Raw genomic sequence first — 26,084 nt, 5'->3', positions numbered from 1 at the left:
GTTTTTTTAACTAACTTTGAAATATTTTAAGATATAACTTTATAAAATTTTATTGGAATATATTACAAATAATGACTATAAAAGCTTTTCCGCTTTTAAAGTTATAAATTACGATATATAAAAAAGGGAAAAGAAAAATTTTGTTCTTGTTGATCCAGAGAATATTTTGTTTCCTCGCATTTCTTATCGTATTAAGATGAAGTAGACTGAGGCAGAGTTTGCTCGGAAAGAAGTATATGACATATTCTGCGAGAAATCTCACAACGCGCAGAGATCCAATAACGCTCGTAGACGGAAACATTTACAAATGCATGCGCACAATTATTAACATGTTACGAGGGGAAGGAATGGTTTTGGTGTCATACATAACGCGCGGCTGCGCCGATTGTATCTCGCGCTATTGTCACTTAAGTGATTATCGACATTTAGGCATTCTCAGCTGTCAATAGCAATTCTCGGTGGCGTGTGTATAATGGTGTGTCTGTATTACGCATATCCTGAAACTTCAGGTATACTAGTTAAGTCAAACTATACGTTGTTAATACGTGCGCTATATATGGCGCGGAAATTATGCGGCTATTGTCGTAAACTATCATTTAATGATTCGCAGACAGATCGAGGAGCTCACATTGAGCGTCGCTTCAAGAGAAAAATATAGAAATAGATAAATACATAAATAAATAAATAGAAAATTAGAGAAAAAAAAGTTTTCAAACTTTTATTACATGGCAGAGAATTTTAAAAATAATCGTATTTTAATATCAAGTTTATCTTACATGTTAAAATCTTTATATAATAGTATAATTTACAAGATAATAATGAAAATTGTTAATTTATGAATTATTTAAAATTATTAATTTATAAATTATTATTTAAAATGCAATATAAAAATTGCATAATATTTCATTAAAGATTTCAAAGAAGTAAAATTTAATTGAATTATTCTGATTGTGAAAGTAATAGATCTTTTGCTAATCCTCTAGACAAATAAATCTTAAAAGAAATCTATAATCTATATAAAATATATTTAGAAGTCTCACTCTACGTGATTAATTTTCGTTTTTCAATTAAAAAAAAACTTTTCTGACAGGATCTGTGAAACGCGTCCACTAATATCCACGAAGTTATTACTGTGATAAAATGCGGAATAATGTAATTCCGCAAAAGTACAAGTGAGCGTTATTGTCATGAGTACGCGTCAATTCAAGTCCAATTTAAGTTGGGGAAAAAAGTTTTAACAACTTTTATATTTCGCCACCAAATTGGCAACTGCAAGGACAAGTATTGGCAAACCAGTATCAAAGTATAAGCGTAATTTAATATTATCATTTTTGATCTTAACGATATCTCTGATAGTTGAAATTTTGATCGCGATAAAATTGTAAAAAAAACACTCTACAAACTATCAAGTAACAGTCAAACTTCAAGAAAATAATTTTTAGCAATAAAAGACATTTTCGATAAAACAGCGAGATACAAATTGATTTTAAATCATTTTTAAGATAGTGATTCACATATAAATTTTAGTAACGAATGATTTTCAGTTATAAATCAACAATCTGACCTTTATAATTACTAATGATGAATTCTTTAATTCTTTAATTTTTTTCTTTGCCTAATTTGTAAAAGTTGGCGAAATTATGTAAGAACGGTAATTTGTACAAGTTTCTTTAAATATTACTGGAGATGCTTCTATAATTATGCATAAGATGCATTTCTTATATTCGTAAAACATCTTGTTCTTCACTGCGATAAAAGTAGTCGCGAAATCTATCACTCCGTCATGAATAAATATCATGGCCAATCGTTCTGTCAATTCGGTCTTCAGAATTCACAGCCTGCGCCCAGGATTCGCTGGCAAGTCGCAGTGAAACGTGGAGGCCGCCGTCGTGTCATATAAGAGTGGCAGAAATCCGAGGAGAGAGAAAGAGAAAAAGAATGAAGCAGGGGATACTAAGGCGAATACGTGTTTGTTTATGTACGTGTGTGAGTGTGACGAGGGATGCATTCAAAGCAGTGTACCATCGTGTATCGAGCAAATATTGATTCTGAAGGCATATCTGTTTGCTCGCCGAACACTTCGTACGTTCTTCTTCGTGTTCCTACTCTTCGCTGCCACCGGGAACAATTTTAGACTCTTCAAATCGCGACAATGTTCATCCATAGTCATATATATAGATAATATTAAAAGTATAGCCGCGACGTTATTCATATAAACATTAAGCTATGTAAATTTTTATAGCATTTGTTCCGAAGAAAAAAATCAAATATTTTCACGTAACATATAATTTTGCAGATGAAGCTCTAGGCTAAATCATGACTTACGATATGTATATCGATCGTGTAATGAATCGCAGATTTTAGCAAGGCAATTCAAGCATGAATTTAATCAATGACGATTGGACTTTCACAATAGAATTAGAACATGTTAGATCGCGGAATGAACCGTTGAATCGAAAAGCCGGTAATCCGTTTAGTCGTGGATATCAAACAGATCGTGAACCCAGTTCGTCGCGCTTTGTTTACGGGTGATCGATCGTTGAGGCGTCAACGCGGACACGTAAAAATCCGATTCAGTAGTTATACCGTTTCTATAGTCACTCGTATTCTAGTGCGTTCAACGTCGCTTACCCTTAACACAATTGATTGTTAAAAGCGGATATAGTCTCAAAAGATCCTTTTTTTATTCCTAATACTCTCATTATCTAATATTAACCATTCTATACGTATTTGGAAACCGTTGTTAATATACCAAATTTATAATTAAAATACAATAAGAAAAGAGAAATATAAGCAATCTTTTATAAATATATCATATTATATTATTTTAAATATTAATTATTATTTTCCTTTATAAAAAATATATCATATATTATTTTAATTTTTAAATCCTATTAAAAAAAATATATAATATATTTCAATGAAATATTATAAAACACGATTTTCATTTTCACGGATTCTCTGCATAAATAAGCAAAAAATGGGACGGTAATACGAGTGCATTTCTAGCCATGTAAACAAAGCATTTGCTCGCGAAATAGAAATAAAACTGACAAAGTACGCTGGAAAAACGAATTTTTCAAATGACACAATAAAAATATATACCCGTAGTAAATGAATGAATTTATGCGAGATTTTATTGCATCATCCCGCTTTTCTGCTATCTTCCTCTTCGTCAGAACAGCGACGCATAGCAAGAAGTTACTATTAGATGGCGGCCAATGTACAAAAAAAAGTATTTCAGGGCATAAAAGCAGCTGACGAAGAACCGCACAAAAGCGGGAAATGCATATTTCAAGAAATCTCGTAAGACGAGACGGAAAGAACGGACGGAAAAATACATACATAAACGTAGCGTTTTATTTATTGACGCCTACCTACACAGACTTTCGAAAATTGAAAATTCTACAAACAGCAAGAGTTACGAATTTAAAGAAATGCATAAAGAAATTTAGCATGTAATATATACTTTATTGCGAATAGGCACGCAAATAAAATATATATTGTTAATTTCCGACACTAATATTATAAATAAAAAATGCAATGAAATAAATAGTTTGATAAAGATTCATGTAAATTTTATGTTATTGTTAATACTCACGTATCATGAGATCTTTTTTATCAAGTTGAAATCGATAACAATTTATGAGATATGCTGTACATTTATAATTAGATGTGCGAAAAAAAAATGCAAGAATTCATTCTACTACGCAATCTTCTTGCGGTTAAATAATTCCTATAGGTCTCTAGTGGCTCGTATAATAATATAACGATCCCTAAAGAAATCGAAGAACCGAATTTCGAACTCGTAAACTTGCCAAGTTTCCGAGAAACTTACAATTCAACTATCTCACACAACGCTCGAGATTCATTAAAATTACTCTCATGCACGATCTCTCGAAATGTTTGAAAAATAGATCGACTCGATTATTATTCCTGACTGATCACGTGAAACGCAACTTTAATTTTAAAATTTAAACATATTTATTTATTTCAGATATTTTATATAAACGCGTTTCTCTCATATATAAACGTACAGCTATAGTAGGTATACAGCTAATAGTATACATTCATGAACAAATGTTTCACATTTTTGGTAGAATATAACTTGTCTGTGTTTTTGGATATCAGTTATCAAAGATAATAATCTAGTCACTTCGTTTTACAATTTATATGCTCACTGTCCCAAAATGTTAACTATTTTTCAATATACGAATCAATATATATTTATATTTGCGGTAAATTGTTTGTCCGGATAAATCAATTCATAAATGATATCAGTTAATTAATAAGAAAACACGTGAAATAATATTCAATAAATAATTATATCATGAATACGTATAAATATATAAAATACATGTTAGAATAATAAATTTGATTCGCGAACAATTCCGAAATGAACGATATCTAATAACCGAAGGCAGTAATATTACATAAAAACTTATAATAAGAATTTTATGTATAACATAAACATAAGAAGTCCCTCAAGACTTCATTAGTGGATCGGAAAATATCAAATTTGATATTCGCACGATATCAGAGATAATTTTCCCAGAGAGTTAAATTTCGCCTTTTATAAAAGCGTATATATCATATTCCAAAATTATTGCAAAATTTCATAGCGTGATAAATAAAAAATATTTTGCACAATAATTTTTGTGCATATTTTTTGTCTCTCTTCCTCTATTTGCAAATTTTAGTTTCTTGCGGAAAAAAAAAACAAAAAATAAAGACGAAGTTTATTTTGCTGCTTTTTGCATAATTTTTTTAATATCTAAAGCACAAACTATTTGAGTGACATAATATTCATGTGATATATGTATAACGGATATGCTACAACAAGCAAGCAGGCCCGCGAACTTCGTCCTTGTTGAAAAACAGTGACAGCAAAGTTTCAGTATAAATAATGTCGAGAAAAGTAGAGAGGCACGTGATAAGCAATGTGCATACAGATTACAGTATGTACACACATCGCCTGCAATGAAAGCGAAAATGCACATAAAGTGATTTACCGGGTCACATAGTCAACACAAGCTAGTGAACGAGCAGCTTACCAGAAAAACTGTAATTTATTTTCATAATGGGTCATCTCGTTTAAACGTGGAAAGGCATAAAATTCACTTTCGTGACGAAAGCTGTCCTTCGAAAGAATGGCACATGTATCGTAGAGAACGACAATAGATTTATAGAAAATTTTAAGGAACTACAAATTTAAACTGCGCTGCAACTAAATATCATTGTATAGAAAATTTGAACATAATATTTAAATTAATGCAAAATATGCTCAGGTTTCAATTAAATAATTATGTTTAACTTTGCAATCGGTACCCCATAGTAATCCCAACCAAAAAAAAAAACTCAATTATATTTTATCATATAGTAATAATATTGTCCATAATTATGCAACAAATTTCAAACAAAATTTTTTTCTTTTAATAATAAAAATAAGAAATAAAATAATATGAAGATACTACTAAAGAAAGATATCTACTAAAAATGCGTATAATATATTTGATGATAATATATTTTGGATATTTCATAAAGTATCTGTATTTAATTACTTGAAATGTTTGAATAAACTTTGAATTTAAAGATTAATGTTCCTATTTGCATTACATATATTATAATTACACACATTCGCGCATGTATTTAAATATGTAAATTAATAGTTTTTAATAAAATGCTACGTGTCTATAACTATAACGCTTGCATAATTTTCTGCAGCTGTACTAAATATCTGCTTTTCATCTCGCTTCCATTATGCGCCGCTTCACTTTAAAGCCCTTTCTATCCCAAAATACTAAAATGAGAACATCCACGTTCCATCTCTCGATCTTCACCATGACGTTTTTAGTAGCACAAATGTAGCATAATAATGAATGCCAGAGGCAAAATTTAGTATTAATTTTTATATAGCCAGAAATATAACTCCTCAGAAATTTTTCATTATAAAAATAACAAAATATAAATACTTTTCTGTGCAAAAAATCTTTTACATATGCATGGCTAAATAAATTTTTAATAAAATACTTTCCTAACTTTTTATTAACTATAATTAAATCATGATTTGCTTTTCTGAACGCTATCAACAATTAAAGTGATCATTTTTATTTCTTTTTCTCTCATTTTCTCAATCTATTGCTGCTTTTGTCTAGTTCAATTATTATATTTATTTATCGAATCTCTAAACAATATTTTTTTTATCATTTTCTACGGATATTACAGGATGCTGCGCTATAAACGTCGCACGTTAAGTAACCTGCCTTGGTTTCACCGTTCGCGATCCCGCATGCCGATAAATTACTCTAATAGCTTTTCTCCAGTTAATTAAGCCGCTATCCTCACATCTTGTTTTAGTAGGCGCAAAGGTGGAGGGACAAATACAAAAAGAACCAACTTATCCTGATTCACGATGATTGTAACGATGACAAACGGTAGAAAGATAGAACCGTAACAAAAATATCAACGTTCATGCGCACCTAATGTTTATTATATTAATTAAAAGATAATATTACTTTCGTAATAAAAAAATATAAGTATTTGGAATTGTAGCTAGCACAGAATGCATTTTTTGCGGATAATAATACGCGTTAAATTAACCATAGAATTATAAAAACGCGGATTTTAAAGAGTTTTTATTTTCAAAGTATTGCAGTTCGCGCAGATTAATATCACAATAAGATAGAATAACTCCAACGTCGCACAATAGATATAAATCTACATTTTATATATATTTTTTTAGCTTTATTAATTATCTGCAAACATCAAAGCATACTCATTTTCCGTAATTCAAAAATATTCATTGATGCGTTTGCAATTTTAGAGATAATATTTAGTATGCTATCATCTCGATTATTAAAAAAAATTTATTGAAAAAAAGGAAAATTATTTAAAAAAAAAGCACGATATTTCGCAATAATACATTTGTTAATAATATATTAGACAACTAAAATAAATTTAATATTAATTTGATATTGCTTATAAAATATTTTTAAAGAAGTTAAAATAGAATATATAAAATTGATATGATTTATTCATAATTCAATATTCATAATTCAATTCATCAATTTATCAGTGTACTTTAAGAAAATCTGAATAAAAATTGGATTTAGTATCTTTTGTGCTTTGTGATTAATTATAACTTCATCTGATATTGATGCTTCCCAAAATAATCGTGGTCAACGTATAAGCTAACGTTCGAGGTGTCAGGATCCGAGGTGTAACGATTCATCAAGTCAGATACCCAAAATCCCGGCCGATGTTATAACATGGCGTGCAATCGACGATGAGCCGATAAATCACCGATCAATCGATCCGATTTATAGCTGTTATATATTGAGTTGCGAGCACATAAATAGCGAACCTTGCAAATCTTTTTAAACTGTGTATATACGATCGATCAGACTTAAATTACAGCAATGAAAAAAGCTGTCAACTTCAAAAGCATGACCAATGAATGACTTATATTATCGCAAATCTAAAATTGCAAACATATCGGCAGACTATAGATAGTAAATATGAGAGTAAGACATAATTTATGAGATAAATGTAAATAAAGAGACGCGACAGTGTTGAAATTGGAACGAACATAATGGTATACTATATGTATCCGAAGAATGTTATGCAAATGCACTTGATATTAGCATCCCTCGATTGAGTTTATGGAATAATAATGATCTATCGGGCGGCTGTTATCATCATACAAATAACAATCAAGTGCAACAATAGCCGTGATATCTATATGCAAGCGAAACTTCATTATAGTTAGTCGGACGTCATCCATCATAGGATACCATCGAATACGCAATGTATATAATCTGTATAGAAATTCAGGGGAATATAAGGGAAGTTGGTTTCCAGAACAATAGAAACGGTAATCGCCAATTAATTACTTGACTGTCGTATAATTAGATAAGTTAATCTACAGTTTATAAACTGTCAACTAATTATATATGTATTCACAATATAATACTATTGTTATATTATATTTTATTATTGTATGTTATTGATCTTTTTAATTGTTAATTCCAATTTTTTTAAATTTTAGTTTTGTTAAATATTTAATTTAAATTCTCAATTTTTACTATATTTGTTTTTAAACTTTATCGTATTAGTTCATAATTTAACGTGCAAATGCATTATAATTTTCAACTAAGAGTAAAAAATAAAAAGTTGCAAAGGAAAAGCGTTTCATTATTTAAAACCTTTTTGCATCGCCTGATTACAAAACCAAGCCTTCCAACTTTACGCCAGTGCATTTTACTAAGCAACCGCGGAACAAAACTGCTTATAAAGTTTCGTCGGCCGATCGTCAATTCTCGGCCAATGCTTTTCGATGCGCTTTGTTAAAGTAGAGCAGTGATAATGGAAGACATTACTTACGGTAACGGCGCTAACTTCGCAAAGCGTATTACTACGTGAAACTTACCTGAAACAGAGAAAACAGACAAAGTCGTGAATACATCGTTACTCGCTTTTGCACTTGAGTGTTCATATGAAAACAAGGCGAAAGACATAATTCTCATAATGACTAACGATGGAAAATTATATGACACATAATAAAGGGCCGCTTCTCTTTTTGAGGGAACATGATATGGCTCAAACGAAATAAAGTAATGAAACACAGCTTCTCTGTATGTACGTGACAATTTATACAGACCAATATATCTTAAGTATATACTATATCATAATATATATACATATTATATATAGTTAATAATAGTTATATCGCAGCTTCGCGCGCATAGTATATCTTATATTATATTATGTCACATCTTAACACAAAATAAATGATTTTGTCTACTGCATGCAACATTAACCTCTTTTCGTGTTATCTCCACATGCACATATGCGAAACATTTATTAGAGCGAGCGTACATTCTAACGATCTGGCATTGCGGACCTTCATTAAATATAATCTAGGAAAATATAACAGCTTTGTGTGGCTGAACAGGATGGTCAGAAAATGCACACCGGCAAATTTTACAGCGCTGGAGAACCATAAGTCTAGATAAAATCTCGCTCGAGTTAGCGGAAGCTTCTAGTTTATGTCGGAATATGTTAATAGAGAGAAAAATTGAATTCGTGCTGTGTAATCATAATAACTTAATCTCCCGTCATTATATAATTTATAAACTATATTCTTCTATTTCATTATCGAATAGAATTCTCTTTCGTTAAGTGCTAAAAAACATTTATATTATATTATAAATAATAATGCGACAATACAATAAAAATGTTTGCACAAAAAAATTTTTTTTAATTACTTTATCGAATAAACATAATAAGATAACTTCATATGTGTGTATAATGCATAATATATATCATACAACACAAAGTAAACAAAAATAAAAATAAAAACATTTGCTTGTTCTTGCAAACAGCTAGAAAATTGTTAATAATGTGGCAAATAAACGACACGACAAAAGAAGTCATTTCATGTTTGTATCTTGAAGAAGAAAGAAATGAAGTGTGCTGGTAAGTCGGTGAGATATTGAAAAACGTGGTGCTTTGACCGGATGTGAAACAAGCACGAGAGACAGTGTAAGAATCTCGAGCAAGCAACTAATAGCTGAAGACGGGGAAGATGGTTCATCAACTAAAAGCAACAGGGAGCGATTCCACTGGCCCACATACGAAACGAGCCGAGGAAATTATCGTTCTTCCATAATTCCACAGTTCTTTCGAGCTTGCTATGAGAACCGATGAAAGAGGGCGATGACACGAAAATCAGGCCGCGAGCTATATATATCGTTGACGGCGTATTTTCTCTACTCTATGCTCTTTTTTCATGTTGTTTCGTTCCCTTTTTCTCACGGACCCACGAAAAAGCTCGAAATTTGTTTCGGTTGTCATCGTCTATACAGGATATAGTCAGAGATAACGATGGGGGGTTGTATATAATTTTTATTATATCGAAAAATCCGAGCGTTATGGATGATCCGTCAAGAACGAACACGATTGAATCATTCATGAGCGTGTCACGTTTGACGCAAAATATAGAATGGTATCAATCAAAACGCGATACCGAACAAATATCAAAAACGCCATGTGAAACCGATATAATAGCTACCTGACGGTTCAAAGAGAAGCGAATCAAATGACATTCGCACAATACTCACCTGTGTACGCCAATTAATAAATATGAAATTATTATTTTGTAAAATAATGTACAAACAGCTGATGTAACATACAAATTATTAGTATTTATAATTTATGTTATATCAACTGTTTTCCATAGCATATTATTTTACAAAATATAAAATATATAAATTTATAATAAATATTTAAATATAATAAATCCAATTAAACAATATATTTGCAAAAATGAACAATTATTTTCAATTTTACGTAATGATACAATTTGTTGAGACTATAAAACTGTCCACATACATACAATTGTAATCTTAAAAGATTTGCTACTTGCGGGAGTGTTATTTTTGCTGGGACCGATAAAAATAAAAACACACATCTATGGCAAGAAAGAACGGAAAAACTTGGGGAAACCACGCGCGAAGTCTCGACTTTCGAGATTTCCCGCGATAGCCTATCGGCAATACGTTCGCACGAGTTTTCACGTCGTTCGCCCTCCGTTGGTCGGTCGGTCGATCGGTCGGTCCCCGTGAAACTTCGCGGCGGAGAAAGTTGTTCGCGGTATGTGCTCGGCTTTTTCATAGGGAGCTCTATCTCCTTCCCCATCCGTCGCCATCCATCCGTGGATGGCGGAAATAAAGCGCCGAATAAACGTTTCCCGAGCAGATGGACCAAACGTTCGAACGGAAAATCCGATATTAGCATGCCGCGCCGCCCGCCTAGTTCGTGTTACTTCCTTCTTCCCCATCGCACCCTCGCCGTCTGCCCTCCCAGCGTTCTCTCTTTCGACCCTTCGACCCCGTCCTACCCTATCTTCTTCTCTATCTACGAGTAGCTTCCTTTTATTTTCTCATTCGCTCCTTTTCCTCCACCTCCGCGTACGCATTCGCACATCCATAGAAATTGGCCTTTAACTAGCACCGGCATTACCATATCCCAATCAAGATAACTTCGAGCCTACCTTCGAGTCCCCTCTTTCCTTCCCTCTTCTCGTCGTTTTTCCCCCTTTTTCACTACCACAAGATACTAGATTTTCTGGTCGCAAATGGACCTTTTCGTATATGTTAACCCGGCAAGTAGAAAAAGATTATGTGAAATTCCAGAAAAATAATTTCTACTGTTCAATTTCGTGCAAATAAAATTACAATTAGAATCGTTAAACAGTAAAAAATAAATATATGCGAAAAGTGCATTATTAAATGCGTGCTTAAATATAGATTGTTTTTAACAAAAAAAACTATTTAAAGATATTCTTTTTCAATACTACTTTTGCTAATGCTAATTTCGTGCGCTATCTGTAATCTTATTCACAATGTTCATTTTCAAACAATAAAACTCGAATCAGTTACATGTATAGTTTAACAATAGAATAAGATTCAATAAACAGAAGCATATTTTTATCCAAATAATTTTTAAAAATTAAAGATTATAATATATACATTTAAGAATATAACTATCAACTGAAAATCTATTGCAATGCAAGCTGAGCTTTTAAATCATTGATTTGAGAGAGAGAGAAAATTTCAAGGTTTTAAAATATTAATCCTGTCTGTAAATAAATTTTCAAAAGTATAAAAATATTGCAGTGTATTAAATAATTTAAAAAGCAAAAGAAGCATTCAACGTGATCAGTAAACAGAAAATATCTGTATGAGAATTCAGAGATACATAACATAATTGCATATGCAGATTCGCAAGTAGAGAAGGGTGGAGCCTATCCTCGTGAAACTGTGAAATATGACATTCGGATACAGATGCGCGCTCAGAAATTCCTCGGGGCGCTTGACATCGATATAAACGGATCCCGCCATACGAGTGTACGTGTTTGTGCGCGTGGATCGAATGCAGCACAAGTCTCGAGAGAAATCATTATATCACATCAAAACAGCGTAAAGTCGCCGTATTTTCCTCGACATCCGTCTGGGAATACGGAAGCACCGGCGTTATCCCGAGATTATATTCAATATGTCTCGGCGCCATGTATGTATGCCGAGCTGTCCGCGATATTGTGCTTCGTCAAAATATCGATGTAAAAACTACTGCGTTCGATCAAGTCACTAAAAGTCCCATCTTTTTGTCACGAACTGCGCGAAACTTTTGTACGCGTAATAATAAACTATATATATAATATCATAAATTAGAAAAGATTGTACCAGGAGAGTCCGAACAATTGCAAACTTTGTAGACTGGAAAAAGTTTGACGAATTTATTAATTTCTAAGGATGCAAACAATATATCTCAATTTCTGTTCATGCGAGATCCTCGTTCAAGATTGATTTTTCTTGAAAAACGTATTTCTAATCATATTTGAGGTCACATTCAATATTAAAAACGTCTTTCGAAATTTTCCAAAGTGCATTTCACTTATTTAATATAGCGATAATCGAATGTGAAAGATAATCGCATTTAACGTCAAGTGTATCATATAATATAAATTTGTGTCGTAACAAAAAACTTAAGCTCTTACAAGGTATATATATATTTCTTTAAAGTATATATATTTTATTGTATAACGTAAAGCTTACACAATAAAAATATGCAAGTTTTCCTTCTAGTATTATACCGAATCGCTGCACAAACGGTGTTACAGTATAGATTCAATTTACCTTTCTAAACAAAGCGGATATCGTAAAAACGTGTCGACCAGCCAATACCATGTGCGCAAAACGATGGCGAGGCAATCAATTATACAGCGCAGCAAACGTTGCCTAATATTAATAAATCCTATACCACGCGTTGTGAGTATTAGTGAATAATTTGTCGCGATATCGAACCCGGGGTGAACCCGTCGCCGCTACCGCATCGGTTCAGCTTCAGCGGCAATATGGCCGAAATATTCCGCGACGCTGATGTCGGCTGACCCGGCTGCGGGTAACCGGCCGCACACACGCCCGGAATTCGATCAAATTCGATTTAATTGCACGGCCGACCGGTCACCCAATGTCCTTGAAATGCATACATATATACATATATAGGGAGATTGCGTGTGCGCGCGCGCGCATGCATATGTACGCGCGTATATATGTGGGAGAGTGAATCACGCGTAACGCGATACGACGTCGTCTCGCGCGATAACGCAGGTATGCAAGGGGGATGAAGGAAATGTGCGCGCGACAGGATGGTTTACGAGGAGCAAACACGTTCGGCTGTTTCACACGAGGTCGAATAGACGTACGCATACGTATACGCACTTACAAGGGGAGACCAGCGTTTTCTCCCTCCCTCCCTCCCACCCTTTCTCTATCTGAAGCTGCATCCTGGCACGCATTATCTGCCGAGTGCACTGATAACGCTTCCGCCACCGTCGGCCCTCGCTCGATTAATCCGCGTGCTACCGGACAAATCCTCCCCTAAAAACAGATATACAGACCGGCCGGGGCCCTTCTGCGCAGACAATCCGCCGGCCACGTTCGGTAATTAACCATGTAAACCCCTCGTTCGAGGGTCGAACGAGTGTAACGAAACGTCTCTTGATTACCGTAATTGGAAAAGAGCTTTTACGTTGATCCCGGGATTTTCCTATACGCGAGCTCTTCCTGTCGACGCAGGTCTTTCAAAGGGAAATTTTTTACATAAAAATGTATCTAATTTATACATATAAATTATAAAATAATATGTAATTAATGTATATAGATCTTAAGGGGTTCATCATTCCTCTTACTTCGATGATACTCTCTTTAACATATTTTGATGATTTTCAGTTATAATTAAAAGAGAGAACTATTTATATGGCGCAATTTAATGGAACCAGATTAAAAGACAATCGGAGAAACACCTCTTATGCATTATTAAATATTATTTATATAAGTAATATATAGCTTTCCTTATCAATGTCTCTCATAATTCCAATTGAACTTTTAAATGTCATTCATAATATAAACTCGTAGATTTATCGCGGATTTCTTTTTTAACTGATTACACATATAAATCATGTATAAAAGCGCTTGAGAGTGACGTTTCTATTGTCGAATAGAAGCGTAGGCGTGATAGCGAATAAATGGACATTTATGAACAAGCTCTCTCTTTCTCTTTCGCTCTTAATAACAATAAGCGCCGGTGCGATAAAAGAATATGTATGTACTTTTATCCTGCCGCCACTATATATCTCATTGATTTTCCAGAAACACGCCTCTCCGATGCTGGGCCCTATTGTATATGTACTAGGTCCCGGGTGGGCGATTTCACGGAAGAATCGCGCATTGTTTTAGCCAAAGGCGGTGAAACCCGCAAAGGGGATTTGTCGGGTATTGTCTCCGAACTACCGGCAAACTAGTCGACTGCCGTACTTGTTTTCCAGCCTAAACTGCTTAGTTCCATTAGCGGCTCCCTGTTGCACCTTCTCTCTACCCGCAAGCGCGAATCACACAGAGAGAAACTGTCCCGTCTGACCGAAAATTACGCGCAATATAACGCACAAATGGCGAAGATTAGCGTGCCTATCGTACGATTCTACCGTACGCAATGTAAAAAAAAAGATGAATTTCAACCCTCTCCTATATAAACTCTTTCCTAATCGATGTTTCGATCCAACAACTGCAATTTCTTACGTGCTGCGTATACGAAATTCCCCAAAGTGCACAATATCTCTCGAGTACATGCAGTCTCATGTGTATTCAAAACTGCTGTGCATTCCGACACGGTACTTGAAAATAGCAGTAAACTCTAAGCATACGCCATTGAATTTTACTTACGATAGAAACTCGTTTCAAGAACACGATATCGTGTAGTACGATGAAAATTTACTTTTTAATATATTATTAAGCATTAAAAAAAAAGAATATATAAGAAATGCAATATAATTTTATCCAAGAGAAACGATTTCATGGTTCATCATACTTCGATTTGCCGCTAGATCGATATCGAATGCCAGTTGGAGTTTTGGAAGGAATTGCCATAAAATAATTCGGCATACGAGCGATATAAGATACAGAAAGTATCGAAATTCGGCACAGAGAAATGTTCAGATTAACGTATACGTATAATTCTATAGAATCGATCGGCGTTACATTCTCTCTTTCTGCAACGCCGCGCGTCCATTCGTCTCTCTGCGGTTTTCTCGAGCGGATGAGTATCCTCTGTGGTTTTCATTTGGCACATCCATCTCATCGCTAACAGAACCACGAGTTATTCGATTGCGTGCATTGAGTTATCCGCACGGCTCGATCGGAAATCAAGTTACCTCAACGATGTTCTCCGAATTACGTTAACATACAACAAGGAGATCGACGCGTAAACTCCGTCGAGCGGACACTCGCCCGAAAGGTAACTCTTGGTATTAACGCGCGATCGCGAATATCCTGTAAATTGATTCGACGTTTAATACGACGCGATAAGCAGTTTAATGATCCGTTTCACTTGACGGCGGATTTCGCGATAAGGGAAATATCAAGAGTCGAGAGCCGCGAAAGTTCCAAATGATGACGCGACTAATGGAAAAGGCTATCATAAAATTCTCGTTTTATATCCACCCGCGAGCCGAATATTGCCAACTTTAAGCCGGATGTGCATTTACTGCACACCTAACACCTGGGGATTTATGACAAGCTCTTTCTATTCACCAAGATTTTCACCATTCATGATGAAAAATCAGTTCACCGTTCGCCCGCGTACAGTCGGCAATATAAAATAATCTATTAAGAAAGTTATATATGGCCTAAAACTATCGTTGAACAGATATTTTTGCAGCTTTTGTAATAATTTATATAATAAATAAAATATTGTAACTTCTCTCATGGATCTAGTTATCGTTATATATTATCATGTCAAGTTTTAAAAATAATTTATATGATTTCTAAAACAAAAATATATCTCAAATATCGAATAAAATATTTATTCCAATATAATTTTTGTTTCTATCATGAAAAACAGAGGCATTAATGAACATTTTAATCAAGAAATAAGATATTGTAACATTTTTCTCTCTTATAAATGTCAGGACTCAATCTAATTTCTGACATGTTCCATGTATATAAAATGAAAACAATTCTATCATGAAAAATTGAAATAACCCCATATCGAGAATCTATAAGCTTCTATAAATACAAACAATCAGGCTATACATGGAATGTCTATATTGCGAATTTAGGTTACGAGAAAGCGTAGATGTGATATTTCTATGCGCAGAATTAATCGACTCGTTCTCATTTTGAGAGACCTCGTCTCTACACTATACTAAGAATTCAATTTTTGTCTCACCTATATTTAAAAAAAAACGTGACAATAATAACATATAATGTGTAATAAATAAAATTTCATTGTATATGCTAATCAAAAGAACACGATCACTATATCACGAAAAAATCTTAAATTCAAGTCAATTAATAGTCATTCTAGATTAAATAAATATCAATAAAATCGATAAATTTTCATTAGTCTTATTCTTAAATAATTTAAAATATTATATTAATAATACTATAATACACGCGCGCGTTCGTTAACATTATATTTATTATAATATTATTATATGTGTATGCATCAGCTTAAACAAGATTTATTTCAATGTATATTATGATAACTGTAAATAAGAATCAACGCAATCCATGTCCTACATTTTGCATTTTCTTTTATTCTACATTTCACATTTACTCTGCATGACGAGTCACAAAGTGTGTAACATCCAATTTAACTTCACTGAGAAATTTGTCCGAGAAAACCGCCATACTACTCCATCCCTTTGAGACGCGAGTTAGAAATAGCCCTCTGTTTCTTGTATCGCTTGGCATTCGTCGAGGCAGACCGATTCTCTACGGGATCCAATAGAGCTTGCAAATCGAAATCCTGGTCGTGCATTCAGATTAAGACAGTGAAATAATGTCCGTAAGAAAAAATATAGAGATCGCTACATTCTCATCGTTTATTTCCCAAGATCTTGATTTACGTTACTTTGAAATTTCTAACGTCGTCATCATTTGTCCAAGTTTTATTACAACAATTTGAGGCTCGAGTGATCGCGTATCATCGTCCCGTACTACATCTTATTATAGCTCGAAAAACTTTACGCGCATGTTCGTCCTTTCCACGTGTAAACTGCCTTTCATGTCATACGCAATCCACGCGTACACTATGCAAGTATAACGATACACATATAATACAAGCTTGGAAAAGCAAGCGACGCGACAGAATGTAATTTGCGAAAGCTCGACAACGCGCTAAAACTTGCGTCGAGACGACCTTGTATATAGACTCTCGGCTCAGTATTAGAAAAGCTATATACAAAAACATAAGAAGAAATAAACATGTATGCGAGAGGAAAGGTGAGATACACATTGTAATAAAATCGTGTGATGAATTTGCCTCTCTCTTCTCTCTCTGTCTCTAACATTTTAGCAAACACAATTACATTTCAAGTGAATAGAGATAAAATATCAGTTCCAGCATGTTTTCGTTTTATCTAAAAAAAGTTAACAAATGTGCCTCAAAATAAAATGTGCCACGAGTAACAGAAACAATAATTCAAACCCACATAATTAAATATAGAAGAAATCAATTTCGATTTGAATGAAAATGCTCTAAAAGTCAATCTTTCATCACAATTTCGCGCAATCAACCGCGTTAATCGTTTAAACCATCCATTTCGCAGTAACCGCAGTTGACGTAATCTAATATGTCAGGCCGGATAAATGCGCGACGCGCTTTAATACGAACGTTGGAAAACATATGAGAGATTAAACGGTTAAACTGCCGTCTCCCACAATCCCGGTTGTTACCCTGAACGCGCGGGTATCAGTTGGCGTAGCAATTATAATGGACTTCCTCTTTGTAACGTATGGTACGAGACAAAGTTCTGCCACATGCACGAGTATACATCGTAGGTCATAAATATGCATTCTGGCGCTCGGCGCTACTACTATAGTTACTCGTGGGCCGCATAATACCGAGTATCCCGGCGCGTGCAAAACGCCGAATTTATCGGCGACACGCGTGTGCGGCTTAAGCGTACACGCAGTTTCCTTTGCGCGGAATATACTTAGCAAACGCGCGCTTTGCCGCGCGCTGTATAACAACGTCGGCAATAACGTTGGCGCGAGAATTAAGCCGTGATTCGCTTAACGCGTTAATCTAAACTGCACGCGTGTTCGCGTACACACGCATCGCGCGCGAACTCGAGTTATTACGCTCGACCTATCGAATGTAACGACGATGTAACGAGAGTCGATGCGCTGCGGGTTGTAACGCCGGTCACATGTATATACTCTGCGACACGATAAGAGGAAAATCAGGATCACAGATATGCAATATTAATGTTGACATCCTAATTTCCATTCTAGCGATTTTATCAGTGCAAGGATTATATTACGAGCGGCTACGTAATCATCGAATAAATTAATTTCGCGTTATTGCGGGAGCACGGCGCACGCATTATCGCTTTGCGGCCGCATTTAATAATCCGGTGTTAGTATCGAAAATTAAATGAGTGATTTGTGGTCGTGCATTCCGCTCACTCGACTCCAAATACCGAGACCGCGACGACATGAATATTTTTCGTGCGACCGAGCAAAGTGTATTTCATGTTAAATATAATAATGATATGTGTATCGAAAAGTGGAAATACAGTATGCACTAAATTGTACTTTTATAATATGATTTATGGAATATAACTGGATTATCTAGCAAACCATGCTATGAAGTAACAAAAATTAATAAATAATTCTAATAGTGTTAAGTAGAGAATTATACGGTTTTAAAGTAAAAGCTTTTATAATTACTATATTAACATAATATCAAAATATAAATACTTTACTAATTATAATTGTTTTATTTTATTATATTTCATGAAACACGACTTTACTGTACAACAGATTTTTTATTAAGAGAGCCAAGTATCAAAAGCTTTTGCCATGTGTTTTTTTTTCTAGATTTTAGCGAAGATATACGTTACGAGTTGCATTGGCTTTTGCGTGGCGGGAATTGCGCAAACTAGACTAAATGCTACTATAGTGAAGGACACTGGCTCAACGACATACCAAAATCGTCTATAAAGACCAACTATTGTCTTCTGGATGCAGACTAATCGAACGTTCGATGACTGACTGCGCATATGAACGTCGAATATGAATTTCACGTCTCCGATATCGCGATATGCAGCTTCGTGCATGGAAAGTCGAAGAAAAGCGGATGAAAAAGAAGCGACAGGCGAGAAACGTTTTACTCGCACATACCAAAAATGACGAATTAAATATGGAAAGCTTATTCATTCATCTCTTTCTAAAAATAAATCTTTCTAAAAAAATGAATCGTTGAAAATATACTTCAAAAATTCCAAATTCATATTATAAAATATATACTTAAAATTATCTGAAAATTTTAAATTTAAAATATTGTAAAATTTGATAACAAAAAAATATAGAAATAGTTAATGTACAAAAAATGTATAGTATATATTCGTAATCGAGAAAATAATCTCATGTAACAGTAAAACACGACTTTAATATTTTAATACAAATATTTAACGACTCCGAAAATTAGCAAACTCTGACAGTAATAGAATTAGTCGCAAGTATATACCGGCAAGAGTTCATCCACGTAAGAAAAAAGTTTTACGCACGTAAGATCATCAAACTAAGTTTACCCACGACTAAAGCCGTCGTTGTTCAGGACTCTCAACAATTCCCGACAAGCGCCAAGAACAACTCATATTTCTTCCCTGAAGCATTCCAGCCCGGCATCCTTATGTCCGGACCACGAGGTACCAGCTTTCAGCGTTATACGAGAGATCAACTTCCCGGCTCCTCCCCTCACAAAAATATCTAACAAAATCTCCCGACAGCCACATACTTTGCTATTAATACTGGCTCTTTATTTTTCTTTTTTTCTATGGTACTTACATCAGATATTTCATAATAAAGCCATGTAATTTTCCATATAGCCTTCTCTATTTATCTTGGTACACTTGTATTATTCCGAAAGGAAGGTAATCACGAATCTATATACGATGTAAACAACGATTTCTTATGGTGTTTTAACGATGAGAGACACGTAATCCGTAACACCAGCGGTCGAAGAACTTTCATACGCAAAATACTGAATGCCGTCGAACGGTAGGGTAAAAGATATCTGGCGTGATAAAAAATCACGAACAGGCACAGGCACGCACGGGATATGTATACTTTCCAAGTTTCCGGCTCGTCTCCTTTTTTTCGCCGGAACTAACCCACTACTATTATCGCGGAAATTTACTGCCTAACTGTATAGAAAGACGGAAGCCGCCTCGTGGACTGTAATGCCGTTACCCCTTGATCGTCCGGGGTCGTACTGTGTTTTACCCCGTCGCCCCTTCTTTCGGCAACCCGGCCGCGCGAGAGCGTTCGCGGGGCGCAAGCGCCGTTTCCACGCGCCAGCGAGAACCCCGAGCGGGGGTTGCTCCCGCGGTCAATGTCAGCCAACATCCCTAACTCTGGCTCCTGACATCAAGATATAGCTACTTCGATGGCCCGTACCGACCCCTTTTTGGGGACCCACTGTGCGCGATTCGTAAGACGACCTACGCTGTTCTCGTTTAATGTAGAACACGTTTAAACTCTTCGATATGCGTACGCGAAAATCAGTCATTTATCGTGTGCAAGATATAACATATCTATTCTGTGCAAATATTGTTGCGATAGTGCTCTATCTGTTTTGTTATTCCGTTGCTACAAATACTAAAATAATTAAGGACAATTAAAGATTTGTAAAATATTATTTTTATATTTAAAATATATTTTAATTATATATTTTTATATTATATAATTAAAATAATTTTAAATAAAACAATATATAATCTAAAATATCGATATTTAAAAAATCAATTTTTAATGAGTAATTATTAACAAAAAAAATCAATAATTGCTGTGTGATTCAAATATATGATACAATAAATATTCCAAATTTTACCGCTATGTATAGATTTTAAAAAGATAAATATGTAACAGTATGTATGACAAAGAGAGAGAGGAAGATACAGACAAACAAATTAATCAACATTTCCTGCTGCCATTTCGAGGAGAAATTCATGAAACTATCATAATCGCGAATAGACTAATTAATCCTGGAATATCAAAACACATTTAATATCAGAAATTTGATGTGTTAGCGTAATTAATTTCCGTTTTCTCGACAAACCATTAGGCATTTATTCGACAGGCTATGGTAAATTCGATTTGCAAGCGCTTCCACGGAAGCGATCTTGATGCAAAGTGCTTACAGTCGATTAACAACACCACTAGACATTCCTCATTCCGCTTTAACCCAGCAGGAAACTCCTGAATATTAATGTACTAATGCCGAAAGCAACACGGTCCGGCTTGTCGGTACTTCTATACATTCCTACTAATGCATATCGCTTCAACGTTTCAACGCTACAACGGGATATTGTGCTTTAACTGCAGGATTGCACTAATCACAACTTTCATATATCGAATAGAGAATGGATATGTTGGATTACATATCCATTCTCTATACACGGAGATTCTCTATTTTCCATTGTAAAACAAGTGCTCTCGTGTCAAAGCAGCGCCCAAATGGCTGCTCAGACGCGCGTACGGTAAACCACTCCCGCTCATGAATACTAAAACACGGGATTTCGGCGATGGTATCTCTGGGGTTTCCGGTACAACACGCTACAGAACTCTCTCACGTGTGATAGGACGGACTCTGATGGGAGTATATATTGACAAGGCATTAACATCGCATAATTGCGAGATATACACTTGAGATACATTTCGAGCGATAACGAAATAGGTACTAATTCTTGTTCTACGATTGCTTTGTACAAATAATAAATATATATATGTTTGTGTGTGTATAAAAAGAGAATATTTGACTTTTCATCTTCATTCTAAAGTAACACCTATAACAAACCATATGTGCGCGAGGATGGAAAATGCTCGGTTTGTTGCAGCTGCATTTGCAACACAAAATAGGGATATTGCGAAAGCTCATACAAATACGTTGCTGAAATAGCGAACGAAAGTGGACAGTTGCATACGAACCGTATACAGAGAAAGCAATATTTTTTTTGATATCTCGATCACTGTATTCTTTCGAAATGTTGTGTGCGCGGACACGTATATTAAAATCAATCCCACGTACCGCAAGATGATACTTTCACGATGGAATACAATAAAAATGTTGATTTTTGTATTAAATATCAAAATGCCAGACAATATGATTGCTCTTCTATTTTTATATCGAATAAATTAAATTAAGCAAAGTATATTTTTTTAAATCCTTATATAAAATTAAGTAACGCTTATAAAAAAAAGCGTAAAAATATTAAACTTGTAATATAAACATGTATAAAATATAAGTCTGACTTTATTCATTACTCTATCTCTCTCCGAATGAGTACCGTTTAATTCATTCCTTTTCTTTGAAAATGAATGCAAACTGTGAAAAGACTTATTAAAATTTAATTTCATTAATATCTTTACATTATGTTTTACACAATGTAAAAGTTAATAGAATAAATAATTGGTTGCTCTCTAAATTGAACTACATGTCAGTAAATATAACTATAGAACGTAAATCCATTTTCTTCGCCAGTCGGGATTGAAAATTTAATTGAAACGAGTGTCAATTGATGCGTAGATGTATATCCAGTGCTCACCCTATCCGAAGCTTGCAATATTTCAAGTTGATGAAATTCATAGTTGGGTTACTCGGGTAAAATAATTAAACTAAAAAAAAATTGCAAAAAATAAAATATATCTCGAAAATATAATAATCATGTTGAAAAGAGAAACACATAATTAAAATATCAGAATTCCGATAAATCGCACACTAATTGGATTGCATTTAACAGAAGAATACTGAAGATTCATTGCACAGTTTGTATATACATATAATTATAATTTCCATTCTTTTTTATAAAAAATAATATGCATGTGCGATAGACTATGTCTCTTCTTTAATTATAATAAAACTATAATTCTGCAAACTTTTTTCTCTTGTTTGCATTTTATTAGAATTACAAAATATTATTATAATCAACTAAGATCTATATTTCATCTCGCCAGTCGAAAAATAAACAATTATACATATATAGGCACGAAATGCAATAAAGCCCTCAAAACGTCAATACACCAATCAAAGAACAAAAGATGGCGGTTTGCTTGTATATTACGGTTTCGCCGCGAGCGCTTTCCACCTTTTTTTTCCGAGACTTTTGTTTCACGAGTTAGCGATAATGCGATTTTTCTCGGATTTTCTTGAATCCCGCGCGTGCTAACGGAAGAAAGATACAGAAGAAAGAAACGAAAGAAAACGAAAAAGGGAGGGAGGCAGAAAAGACAGAGTGGTAGCATGTGGAAAGACGCCAACAATGGAACGCACGATTTACGATGTGTCCCCAAGGAACACACTGATTTCACATGTTTCTCACCGATCCTCCTACACCACTGCCTATACCGTGGTCATGTCGAGATATATCGCACGAGAACACCTCTAGCCGCGAAGATAGCGTGGCTTGCGAGCGTAAGTGCTGGAAAGCCGATGTTAACTCGACTTGGTTTGCTACGGATATATGAAATGCCACAGACGCAATCGATGGGAGACCATCGAGAACATAAACTCGTGCGAAATCGATCGCGGCGATATCGCGACGGGACAAATTGCGAGATTTAGGATGGAGAAGAATTCTTCAGACGAATATCGTTTTCCATTTATTTGCGCGCTTTCGAGCATCTACTTTAATCACTGACTCATCAGTTGCAAGCGACAAAACGAATGCATTAATTGCGATGTATATATAATTGCGCTATACTCAATATAAATCTAAATAAAGCCTTTCTAACAGAAATAAATAAAGATTCACGATTTCTACAAAAATATGTTTCATTAATTCATTAACTAGATCTTATTAAAATAATTAATCGAAATGTTTCAAATCTATTTGTTTAGCCGCAAAACAGATTCGATGATACTTTTCGAGATTTTAAAGCTGTTAGAATCAAAGCTAATAATATGTCAAAATTATTTCCTACGCACAAAAAAAGACAAGAACTACGGTATAAAATACATACAAATTAGGCTGCACAGGAAAATAATATAGCGACAACTTCGGAAATAATATTATAATTGAAACATGAATGGAGGAGAAGCGAAGCGCATTGAAAAAGCGACATGTTCCGGTAAAAACAGAAACGTAATTGTGATGATGTTGGCCCGTCTGTGTTGAGAATATTGATCATTGACCGAGGGACGATTTTTTTTTTTTTTTTTGCTCGATTCAAATCTCAACCAGCGCTCATAAGTCGAGCTCTCTGCCGCGATAAATTCACATGGCGCACCTGCTACCATTCGTAGCACCCTCACGCATTCATCCTCGGTGACGAACGAGAGAGGGTGGCGAACGAAAAAGGACGCAGAGAGTAAGAGGGAGGATGATTTCAATGAAAGGCGGAGATTTTTCAATATCCTATTCTTCGCGTCGCCGTAAGTGCAAAAGAACCGCCGCGATACTGTTAGGGAAAGGAAAGGAAGAGGACACATCATCGTTGCTCCCTGTTCCTCATAATCGCGCGCAAGTGAAATGACTGAGGAAAAAATGCTACACACAAACCAAGTAAATTAATGAGATCGCGCCCTCGAAGAGCGTTTCTGAACGTTCAAGCTGCTCAAGCTCGATACTCCAGAATAAAAATGTCTCCGATCGATAAAAAAATAATTGCACACTATTAAAATCCCTATTCCGATTCGGCTGCAAATTGCTTTTAACGTGAATCGATGCTGGCAAATGGCTTTCATCCACGCGAATAAAACGACTGTCAATCTCACGCGATCTATACCCAAGGTTCTGGCAAGCGGCGAAGCAAATGGGCGGTCGGAATTTTTTCAATATCCCATTTCCACGGCAGCAAGATGGCCAACGAGAAACAAATTGCCTAACCAATAACCACGAAGACACGGAAAATAAATTCTCTTTATCGAGCCGCGGATACCATCGTGCTTATTGCGTTTCTTGAAATGCGCTCATTTGAAAATATACAAACAAAAAAAATAATCGAAACGTATATTATAATTAGATAGATGTAACAAACATCAATGGAAAATAATTCCTGCATCTAATGCCAGTATTGTATTTTTTGCCCCAAAAATATGAACGTCGATAATCCTGAGAGCGAATCAACATACTGCTCATTAATATTAATAATAATTCAAAAAAATCACCATTAAAAATTATTAAAAGCGATATAATAGAAGACTAATTGATTTTTATTTTATATTATAATTCGTGCGCGATCCATTATTTACAAGTGTATTTTTTCTTTTTTAATATTTTTAAACTTTTTTAAACTATAATATCTATACTATATTTAATTTTTTAATTTTCTTAGATATTTCTTTATAAGCTGTTCAAGTGGCAAGTTAAAAGTCATAATGAAATTATAAAAAAATAGATTATCTCTCAATCCTAACAAATTTTTAGATAAAAAAAAATTAAAATGTTTAACAATACATATATTCTAATTATATAGATCAGCTATATTGTTATCCTTTTTTTCTATTTAACAATATTATATGAAATATTTATAATTTAATTTATATTTAATGCTTTTTTCTTTCTCGTATAATCTCTTCTTTCATCTAACTTTGATCTAAGTTCTTTCATCGGTAGTTTCCAATGTTCGAATTGGCAAGTCAATCTAACGTCACGGAATTTCGCGTATTACTCTAAGACAAATTATGCAAAGCTGCTCCTCTCTCCTGCATCGCATCCTTCACGTTGCCCTCTGCGTTCGCCCCATTTGCCATTAATCTTGTCCATTGTTCCCTTCCCGTGCGAAACTACGGATTCTAGAGCCGTCGCATATTATTCCCCCGTGCCTCGCACTCCTTTGACCTCCTCGCTTTACGCAGTTTCTCGTTCTGAAGTTTCGCGGAAGATGATCGCGCTACCGCCACGATGAGAAGAGAACGAGAAGACGAGGAAACTCTGATATCGCGAACTTGCGCTTTTACATCCACTGTATATAGCGTACATGCACTACTCCACGTACAACATACACGTTACGCGC

At 34.6% G+C, this 26,084-nt stretch overlaps 1 protein-coding gene across 9 annotated transcripts in view; it reads right to left on the bottom strand.

Moving 5' to 3' along the window:
* Window positions 1-26,084, bottom strand: part of LOC145942533 (dystrophin, isoforms A/C/F/G/H) — a 429,734-nt gene that overhangs the window by 353,189 nt on the left and 50,461 nt on the right. The gene's annotated exons all lie outside the window — the stretch shown is intronic.

This window comes from Prenolepis imparis, unplaced genomic scaffold, assembly GCF_030444845.1.
Source record: "Prenolepis imparis isolate NDT839.2.m4 unplaced genomic scaffold, iyPreImpa1.0 SCAF_11, whole genome shotgun sequence".
NCBI classification, from domain to species: domain Eukaryota; kingdom Metazoa; phylum Arthropoda; class Insecta; order Hymenoptera; family Formicidae; genus Prenolepis; species Prenolepis imparis.
Note: the sequence above shows the minus strand (reverse complement) of the source record. Positions and strands in the feature narration are given on the sequence as shown.